We start from the raw sequence: 10880 nt of genomic DNA, 5'->3' as shown, positions 1-10880 counted from the left end.
GATTAGGGGTGGTGTGATAATCTAAATTATCTCACATGCTATGAGAAAAAGGGAAAACCCTTAAATAACCAATGGCTTCTCTTTGCAAAGACAATGTTACTAATAGAAAGAAGTTAAATTTGTTATCAATTATGAAATCAACCAGTCTGTCAAGAAACTTCTATTTGTCACAAAGAGATATCAAGAAGAGATACTGTGGTGAATCAGTTACAGTGGCTAAATAACCACCTAGGGATTTATTAACTTGGCTAGACGTCACATGTGGCGATTAGAGTCTTATTATGTACACACCCAAAAGATCTTTCAGGAACCAAACAGAATTAATAAATCCCCCTACCATGCAATCTCGGAGGGGAAGAGAGGGGAGGAAAATGGCATCCTCCCACATGAGACCCCTGAACAATAAATGAACAGTATTATTACAATATTTATTATACAGTATGTTGCAGTGTATGCACAGTACTATAACTGCCGACCCAGGGATTCGATCTTAGGTCTACCCATTCACTATTCTTATAACATTCCACTACATCAAATAGTGATTGTTATATATTGTCTTATAACAACTAATACACCTGTCACCCAAAAATAAAATAAAAAAATAATAAAAAAAATTGCAACAACTACTCAAATTGGTGGTGAGGAGATGTGTTTAGCAACTAAACAACCAAACACTCAAAGTGACCTTATCGTTCTTTTATGAGATTTTATCATTTAAATGTATATAGTTAATACTTATTTCAAAATAATATTTATAAATAACCATCATTAGTTAGAAATTTATTTTTTAAATTTTATAATACTTGGTTTGTTCAATTTTAATAAGATCAAAATTTTGGCAAAAATTTCCTTTAAAAATAATTTTAATTTTTAAAACCTTATACCAATTATCTCTATTTCCAACACCCCTTGGAGTTTTTTTTTTTAAATATTGAAAACAATGACACAAATTTTAATATCTGTTGCATTTAAGAAATTCATATTGCAATAAAGATGATTGAAAATGAATTGTCAACCACCTTTATGTTTGAAGGATGATATTTCTTTCCCTTACCAAGTGAGTGATCAACTATTTCTTGTAACATTAATTGAGGTGAGTGACCTATCCACCTTATCATTAAAAAAAAATGTGAAACCAACTCCATTTATCACTCAAGGCACTATAACTTAAAAATTCAATGTAAATTTGTGTATGGATTCAATATAATTTTGAAGTCGAATTAAAGGTTAGCATTTGAGCCCGATTAGGATAAAGTATCTCATTCACATGTATATATCTCTTTGATTATAAGGCCTATGTAAATTCTTTGGAAATTAATGACTGCTAAATCTTTATCTCGCTAGTAATCTCACTAAAAGTAAAAATTTATTTTGTTCCTCCTTCGGCTTTTGCCTAAATTTTTTTAGTATATATCTTGCATGAACCTTTAGGGTTTTTTTTTTTCTTTTCTATTTTCTTGAGTATGATTTTACTATTTCTCATATCTATTTGAGTGGTGTCTTTTTTATAGGCTTGCAAGAGAACTGAGAAAGGAGAGAGGAAAGAAACCAAACTTTTTTTAAGCATTCTTTCACTGCAAATGAAGAAGAAAAGAAAATTTCCATATATATACCTAAGTTCAGATTCAAGGTTTAAATTCACTCTTTGCTCATAATTTTATTTTTATTTTATTTTTAATTTTGTAATATCATAATTATCGATCATTAAAATTTTGGAGGAGACAAGTAAATTCAATTGATTTTGATGAGTAACTAAAGACACCCATTTTATTTGTCTCGTTTATATGAGAATATGTTACTCGCTCTAGCTCATATTATCTATCACTTTAATATAATGTTTGGATACAAAAGTAGAAAGGAAAGTAAGAGAAGAAAAAAGAGGGAAAAGGAAGAGAGAATAAAAAATTTTAAAAAAGAAAAAAGAAAAAAGAAAGGAAGGGTTGAGCTTTTGTTTGGACAATCAAATTTTATTGAGGTAAAGGAAAGGATGGGTTATTGGGTTCATTGCACTCATGGTCACAAATGATTGCACTTTATAATATTGTGGCCACAAAACTTATTTTTATAACACAAGAGCCACTTATTTTTTTCTCAGGTTGCACCTGTTGCCCTAATGGCTTGTTTTAAGATCTGTTTCCTATGCCATATAACGCCACATCATCAAACTCACCGAAAACAGTCTTAAAATACGCCTATATGGCAATAAGAGAAACCAGGAGAAAAGTTAAGTGGCTTTTATGTTATAAAAAAAAGTTTTGTGGCCACAGCGTTATAAAGTGCAAATATTTGTGACCATGAATGAAATAAACCCTGGTTATTTGATAAGATTTGTTTGGATAGAGAAGTGAAAGAAAAGTAAAAGATAGATAATAATATGATTTACTAGTTATACCTTTATTATAAATTAAGGTTATATAATTAATAAAAAAATTGAGGATATTATAGCCATTTTAAAAGTTATAAAATTTTTTTGGAGATCCTCTCCCTCCTCGGCACCCCAAATTGGGAGGCCAAGAAAAGGAAGGTTTCAGAGAGTTTTCAAGAGCCAGAGTTAACCCTTTATTTACTTTCGCTAAATTTAAAATATTTATCCAAACAAAAGAAGGTTTGCCTAGGCGAAGTAATCGTGAAAGCAAAGGAATCGTGCCAGCAACCAAGTTTGTTAGTTTTGTTATGAATGAATATGTATGTTTTGTTGAGAATTGTTATGTAGTGGTTATGTAATGGGAGACCATATTTAAGAGGTCGTAATTAAGAAAATCATGGTTGTAAGCAATCATGTAAGCTAGTGGGGAATGCGCTGACATAGTAGGTGTTTGTAGAAATGTCTCATAGGGGTTGTTACACCTTTGTAATGATTGTCTTCTTATATAAGTAGTGAGACATTGGAATGAAAGGCAAAGAATCATTTTCCTCATTATATTCTTCCTTTTTCTTCTCATTCTTCCTCCTCTCCTTCCCCTCCTTCCCTCTCCTGAACCCTTCTTTTACTTGACTTTCGCTCCAAAACCCTCAATCCAAACACATTGTAAGATTAGTTTTTTTTCAAAGGAGACAAGCATTCTCAAGGGGACAAGCAAGTACATAGGTGCACTCGTTACTATAGCTTAATGACTCCGTAAGGATAAATTCCCTTTGCCATGCAACCCTGGAGGAGAGAAAACATTATTCCTCCCAAATGGGATCTACACCAAGACCAACAAAAAATACTGATGAATAGTATTGGCCCATAGTCTACAGTGTATGAATAGTATTAATAAACAATGCTATGAGAACAAGATTTCGAACTCTGGCCCCCTTGCACACTACCAACAGTTTATCTGAGAATTTTTTTCCAAATTAGTTGTCATTTTTAAAAATTCTGTCATTTTTAAAAATTCTATTAACATTAATTATGATTTTTTCAATTTCACCCATTTTATTCCATGAAGTTTTTTTAAAGAGAGTGTAATAATGGTAATAAATAGTCCCGATAAAAGGTCAAAATTGCCCTTTCATGTTATTTCTTTCTAAATATTGGGATTTTGATAGTTTCCTTAATCTTTGAACTAGAGGGAGTATTTATATTAAATTTATATAAAAAACATACTATACAAAATATTGGTTCATAAAGGTATTAAAGACATCCATCTCCATTAGCTCATTTTCCCCACTCCTTCCTACTCCTTGTGTTTCTATCTTCTCTCCTTTGGCAAATTTGACTTCTTTACCAACAATCTAAAATGTCCAACTTCAATATCGGCATTGCTTGGTTATGGTGAATGACTTAAAAAAAAATTGATAACCTTGTTGCAAAACAATCTAAAATGTCCAACTTCAATATCGGCATTGCTTGGTTATGGTGAATGACTTAAAAAAAAATTGATATATACAATATAGGACTCATTTCCTATGCATATTTTTGTCCCCCAAATCATCCATCCTAATCGCTACAAGCCTTTTTCAATTGCTAATTTTTTAATTTCACTAAAAACAGCATCAATGATTTTTTTTTTTTGGAAAAAGAATCACTGACATTCACTCATTTCGTCATCATGATACATTTTTTTATTGAAAAATATGGACAAGTCATGAGTAGGCTTCGAACAGTTGACTTTTAAATTGAGAGAGTGATGCAATACTAACTACCTTATTATATACATTTTAACTCATAAATTTATTTCAAAATATATAAATAAATCACAATTCATTAATTTATTTTTAAATGTAGATGTCGTTTGTGATGGTTACAGATGTTGCAAATTAAAAATAATATTATAAAAGAAAAAAGTAAGATAAATATGCCATTGTTGCAAATTGAGTTGATATTGACTTATTTCACAATAATTGCAATCAACCAATATATTTTAGTGTAGCTCTCTTCATATTCATGGTTATAGAGAATAAGTTTATTTTGATAATGTGGATGGCGTGCCAAACATGCACTCTCTTTGATCCTCAACTACTTTTTGGGAGGGAGTCAAATCCTCGACCTCTTGCATAAAATGTTGAATTATTTTTTATGCACTAATATAATTTAAAAGGTAATTAACATTCCATTTATATGCATGTGACATGTTGGGCCATATATGGGATGGATATTTTTCTAGTTAATCATGCTATAGGCCCTTAGATCCACTCTTCAAACTTTCTCAAATCAGCCCATTGGGCTTGTGTCCACCCAAAAATGTAGCATACTAATATATGCTTATGATGAGTTTGTGGGGTGCTGGTTAAAAGTCGAAGAGAAAGGATTCAAGGAAACCTAGTGCCGCCTTTCTTGTTTTTATCATAGGGGACCTACGATGGAGAGCATCCAAATTCCACCATCTATGGGAGAAGGCATGTATCTTAGTTTTACCATCTTTGCAGGTAACAGCTTTTATTATAGCATTTTACAATATACTTTATATACTATGGATATTTTTCATTGATTCTTGGCTTAGTTTCCAATCAAAAGTAGTTGATTGTTTTGAGAAATTTCTAACATAAGAGTCAAATGTTTTAATTACTCATTTCATTGGTGGCAACAGAAAATAACTTTATCGATAACAAAGGATGACAATGGACTTTATTATAATTTTTAGGTATTGTTACTCTTGTTAAGAAAAACTAATTCTCATTGGAGAAATCATGGGTAGAGAGCACCTTTAGGACAACAGTGTCCAAATGACCCTGGACCCAAACTGTGGAGCACTCCATAGTCAAGCCGCTCTCACACTGTAGATCCTTCTCTGAGTGTTTCCTTATCTCATTTATGATGAAGCCCTTAATGTTATCAAATGCTCATTTGCCTCGTCGAGTGTTCTCAATCTTCTCCACAAGGTCTTTAGTTATATGTAACATATTAACTCCAGTGAAGCAACCTTGGCTGTAGAGCATGCCATACTTGGTGAAGGGCATGAGAACAAGGAGCTTGATGATCCGATAGTTGGCTTTAGGTAACTCAATGCCACCGATGATGCAAAAGAATATTTGTGATTTTAGATTGTAGATGTCCCCATTTTTTATAGCTTTAATGGCGGTCTTCTTTCTCAGCTTCAGAACCTAGACATTAGGAGATGAAGTTTAACAGTGAGAGTATACAAACATAGACAACTCATATTCATTGCATTAGTAATAACCTAACATATGCTTCTTAATAAAGGCCTACAATAAGGAAAACATTAATTGAATACACAAACACATACATGTTAAATAACTTACAACTAAAACACATACATCAAGACCTAACAAATGACATGAGACTGACTCATTTAAACATTTTACTAATCCACATGGGATGACATTTACACTGATTGTGAGCCCTATCCCTATTTAATCCTAGCCATCGATGTCATTTTAAATCATAGCCATTGATTTTAAATGTAAATAGCCCTTGCTCTATCCTTAATGGTTACTAAATCTTCTGTAGCAACGATCCTGGCGTTGTTTTACAAAAACTAACTTCTTCTACTTTATTCGTGGTTGTGCCTACGGCAAGGACAAGAAGGTCTTCTCATCGTGAGTTATTCAGGTAGGTTGTTGCACTCTTTGTTGTTGTTATTTTAGGTATTGATGTGATGCTAGTAGGGTTAGGGTTTTGTGAGAATCTTAATTTGACTCTCTTGCTCTCATAGCTTAGGTTAATTTTTATAAAAATTCTTTGATCTCTGATTATATTCTGATCTTTTTAAAATTGATATCAACCTGGATTAAAGGGAAATGTCTAAACCATACATGCTTCTTATGTGAAGGATTGGATGATTTTGAGGATAAGATTCATAAATTTCTGTTAGCATAACAGAGATCCCTCTTTAATTTTGGAAGACCAAGAGACCGAATTTGGAGGAGATCAAAATACAAAATTTGTAGATCTTAATCTTAACTAGTCTATTGCAAAATTTTAGATCCATGTGCCTTTTCTGCATGTGTGTTTTTTAAAAAACATGAAGATTGGTTAGACAAATTCATTATAGGTGGAATTTGGAGAAGAGTGAAATAAGAAAGTTATAGAGTTTGATATTTTCTAAATACCTGCAAAAAATTCAGATTCTTTCGATCCATAGTTTAAAAGTTATAGTGTTATTAGTGTAGTTGTGCCAACTGATATTATTGTGCAAAATCCAAAGATTGTTTGGTGATTTTCATGGTCTTAGATGTTGTATCTGGTAAAGTGTAAAATAAGAAAATGATGCATTATTGAGTTATCTGATTGTGCACAAAATATTATTGTTTTTGAAGTTGTAGATTGAGAGATATATATATTTGAAAGGGATGCGTCTGAATTACAAGCCTGCAGAAATGGTTTGAAGATTCAATTGAATGCTTTAAATTGAGTAGTACTCTAAATTATGTGAATTTCGGATATTGCATAGTCTTAGGTGTTTATTTTCCCAGAATCTTGAAATTTATGATTTGGAATATCATTTGTAAAGTTATGAGGGGTTTAGTGCTCAATGGTCTTGATGGAATTGTTCATATGCCTTTTAGAGTGGATACTTGCTATTATACCCTCACAAAAATCAATATTTGGGAGTGTAGACTAATAGCTTTATCTTTTTGCATTTATACCCTTCTGAAATCTCTATTACTATTACTTATTAGCCTCTTAACCTATGTAGCATCACTGGTCTTTTAAAATCCTTTCTTTTTGTATTCCCCCAGAATGTGTAAAATGGATAGTTTAAAGTAATGCTTGTGTTGAGGGAGTTTTAATGCCCTTCGAATTTACTCTTAAATATAGGTTATTCTAATAAACTTGATTCAGTGTGGGATTTGGTGTTTTGGGCATTAATCAGGTAAGTAACATCAGATATATATATATATATATATGTATGTATGTATGTATACATATATTCTGATTACCGACAATTGTGAATTATTCTTTTATTTTATTAAGTTCCTTGTTTTTGTAAAGGTTTCTTATATAATATTAAATCTTTTGTTGGGTTTTAATTCATTTTCTATTATTATATATTTATTAAATTTTTTAATTATTTCTCTTTCTTTGAAACTTTAATTCCCACATTTGATTATATTTGTTAACCTTTGATATATTAAGCTTGTTAATTATTTTGAATATAACTGGATTATTCTCGCTATAAAAGAAATGGGATCATACATATATTGATATTTTTGCTTGGCAAATTATTCTGCAAATTCTGACTTTGTCTAAAATTCTGTATAAAATTCTGATGTTCTGTTTGGTTTTCGAATAACAAGGTTATTTTGATATAAATACACTTAGTCTCCATTTAACTAGGCACTACCCTTGTCACTAGAGGTTAAACACTGGCCATGTCGATATGAAACTCTGACTCTAGTAAGAAACTATAGTTTCATTCCGTTTCTTCGGTGAAGAATAATGGCCTCTGATATTGTGGATCTAGCTATCGAGAGTAAACAAATGAGCTCTGATATTCTGGCTCAGGTCATTGAGGATAAACAAATGATCTCTGATATTTTGTTTAGGCCAAAGTAATTTGGAGATATATATTTTTGTCTGTTACTAAATTGTATTTCATTGAACCACTTTGTTTTATGAACTATATTTTGGATAAATATTTGTGCTATCTGATATGATATGTTTTTTTTTTTTTAATTCTCGAAATTGCACATGATGCCAATATTTTTAGTTGGTTATTTACTGTGTTGTCAAGCTCATAATCTTATTGTTGAATTTTTTTTATAGATCCGGAGTTATTTGTATAACAAACATCTTAGTGAGGTAGTGAGAGATTGTGTTCTTGATCATTTCTAAATTTGAGTTGTCATTCTATCTATATGAGTATTTGATTAATGTATAGAACACCAGCTTATATTTGAAGTTGAAATTTTAAACTTTGCAAATTTTTTATTTGACTTTTGAAATTACAATTTTGTTAGATTGTATATTTGTCTTGAGATAAGTTCTGAGGCATTGCATGCCTATTGTGCTACACACTATGGGTGTGTGGCTATTTGTCGGTGCATCGGGTCCTGCAAGCCGGGTTCAGGGCATGACACTAATACTCTGCTACCATGTAAGCAACTTTTAATCATCCTTCAACACTCCCCTTGATTGAAAGTTGCAAATGCCTAGCATTGATATGCAATGAATATGTTTTTGAATTGGAAGAGGTTTCTTGAAGATGTTTTCCCATTGCTCATTATTGTAGTATTCCAAGGTTTATCACTCCATCTACTACTAGACTCCTTATAAATTGATATCTAATATCCGTATGTTTCGTTCACCCTTGCATAACTGGATTTTTTTGTTATAGAAATTGTTAGTAGATCTATTATCACATAAAATCTGAGTTGCAGCATCATGCTTTTGACCGATATCATCAAATAGTCTTCTAAGCCACACTGTTTGACAAGATGATAAAGTGGTTGCAACATATTCTACCTTTGTTGTTGAGAGAGTTGAGATCTCTTGCTTCCTTGAACTCCAAGGGAGTGTACCCAAGTACAGCGTAAATACATTGCTAGAAGTATTTCTCTTATAATTTACTAATCTTGCCCAATCATTTCAATAAACCCAAGTAATTTAAAGTTTGAAATTTGTACGACTATATGTTTAAGTCAAGTGTACATGCTATATATCTTAAAATTCTCTTGGCCCCACCAAAATGGCGCCTTGTTAGATTTTGCATAAATCGTGACACCATGCTAACAAAGAATGAATATCTAGCGGGTGTGGACCAAATAATTCAATCCTCCTATTAATCTCTTGTACTTGTTTGCTTCTGCACCACCACTGCCATCATTTAATTGTAATTTTTCATTTGTACTCATTGTTCACAATACTTTCTTCCATTGATGTATATTAAAACACTTGAGTAATCCTTCTGCAAAGTTCTTTTGAGAAACAAATACTGCTTCTTCTCCTTGTTTAACTTCCAACTTAAGTAATGCAATAATCCCAAATAACTCATTTCAAATGTGTTCATCATTCCAAGTTTAAATTCATCAACTAGTGATTGTGATGATCTTGTGTATATTATATCATCCACATTGAGACAAACCAACCACTGATCTTTACTCCACTACCTTTTCTTATATAATATGGGTTCAATCTCATTTCATTCAAACCCATGTTACAAGAAGCAGTGATCTATCTTATTATATCATGCTCTAGGAGTTTGTTTCAAACCATATAGGGCCTTCTTTAATTTGCTTACTTTGTATTCACTTCCTTTCACTATAATCCTTTTGGATGATCAACAAACATCTCTACCAGTAGCTTTCCATTTAAAAACACAAATTTTACATCAAGTTGAAATATCGGCCATTTTTTTTGTGCAACTAATGAAAGAAAAACCCAAATTACTGTATCAATTTCTTATAGTCGGTGAGAATCAGTCTTCAAAATCAACTACTTGCACTTGTGTATAACCCTTTGCAACTAGACAAGCTTTTGGCCTCTAAATGGTTCCATCTACATGATATTTGGTTTTAAATATCCATTTTAGACCAAGTTTTTCTTTCCCTTTGGGCAAATTGCATAATTCTCGAGTTATGTTTCTCTAGATAGCTAACATCTTTTCTTTTAATGCTTCAAGCCACTCTCGCTTCTTAGCATCTTCTTCATATGTAGTACAATCTGTAACAGTAAGAGCAAATGAACTTGTTTCATATAATTCTCTCAGAGTTATGATTTTTAATGGTGGTATGTCTTCTGTTGAGGATCTACTCCTTGAAGAATTTGCTGAGATAATTAAAGAGCCATCACTTAATGGACTTGTTGCATTAATACTATTTAAAGTAGAAGAAGTGGAACCAATGAATGTTGATGATGATAAATCAATTGGTGTTGAATCTCCCATGACTTCAATTGCAATTTTCTACTACACTTTTGGCTTATCACTTAAACTCCAGCTTGCACCTTCATTAAATATTACAATTCTACTGACTATGACCTTCCCACTAATAGGATTGTACAATTTATTTGCCTTAGATTTATTACAATCGCTAGTGAAGATACATTTTTCTGATATTTGATCAATTTTTATCTAATTTGTGAATTAATCCTTGAGAAGGCAATGCAACCCAAACTTTTCAAATGAGTTATTGAAGGCTTCATACATTTCCATGCATCAAAGGATGTTTTGTTTGGCACTACTTGAGTTGGAGACAAATTCAACAATTTTTTTTCTTGTTGCCACTACTTCTCCTTGGAAATATTTTGGACCAGTGAGCTTATCCATTTCAATTACAATCCTATTCTTCCTTTCTGCCACCCCATTCTACTCAGGTATATAGGATGCAATAAGTTCTCTTTGAATGCCATTCTCTTCACTGAAAATTTTAAATTTATTAGAGAGAAATCCTCCCCCTCTACATGTGCATAGTGTCTTTATACACCTCCCACATTGCTTCTCCACAAGAGCTTTGAATCTTCTGAAACAATCAAAGGCCTGCAACTTAAACTTAAG

This window comes from Dioscorea cayenensis, chromosome 9, assembly GCF_009730915.1.
Source record: "Dioscorea cayenensis subsp. rotundata cultivar TDr96_F1 chromosome 9, TDr96_F1_v2_PseudoChromosome.rev07_lg8_w22 25.fasta, whole genome shotgun sequence".
In the NCBI taxonomy this organism is placed as follows: domain Eukaryota; kingdom Viridiplantae; phylum Streptophyta; class Magnoliopsida; order Dioscoreales; family Dioscoreaceae; genus Dioscorea; species Dioscorea cayenensis.
This window is presented reverse-complemented; position numbering follows the sequence as displayed.